The following is a 448-nucleotide window of genomic DNA, read 5'->3' as shown; positions in this document are numbered from 1 at the left end:
CTGAAGTCGATGCCGCTGACTCATCATGGCTGTCCTCACAATTCCACTTCTGCTTTTTTGTACTTAGCTGCAACGTGTCACTCTTTTCCCTGCTTCTCTTTGTAGAGGAGCCAAGGCCTGAGGTTGAAGGAGCAGAGTCTTTTGACCTTTGAGAGGCTGAGGGTAGACCATCTTCAGCACACTTGATGCGCAGAACTCCAGATGTTGAACATCAAAAGTGCAGGGCCATTTAATAGCACCAGCGGGAACTGGGAGACACATGTTCACATCTCTGCCAAAGATTGGAGCTGAGAACTGCTGGATGAGAGGGGAGCAAGGTCGGATGTTGCCATCATCATCCTCTTCAACATCCTCTTCCCTGCTCCTCTTCGTGGAGAAGCCGAGACCTGAAGTCGAGGCCGCCAACTCATTATGGCTGTCCTCACAATTCCACTTCAGCTTTTTCATA

The 448-nt window shown here is 49.8% G+C and overlaps 1 pseudogene; it reads right to left on the bottom strand.

Moving 5' to 3' along the window:
- LOC116691699 (tumor necrosis factor receptor superfamily member 11B-like) overlaps nt 1-448 on the bottom strand; it is an 8,744-nt pseudogene that overhangs the window by 2,463 nt on the left and 5,833 nt on the right.

The sequence above is a fragment of the Etheostoma spectabile genome, chromosome 6, assembly GCF_008692095.1.
Source record: "Etheostoma spectabile isolate EspeVRDwgs_2016 chromosome 6, UIUC_Espe_1.0, whole genome shotgun sequence".
Classification (NCBI taxonomy): Eukaryota; Metazoa; Chordata; class Actinopteri; order Perciformes; family Percidae; genus Etheostoma; species Etheostoma spectabile.
The sequence above is the reverse complement of the archived record's forward strand: the minus strand, read 5'-3'. Positions and strand labels throughout refer to the sequence as shown.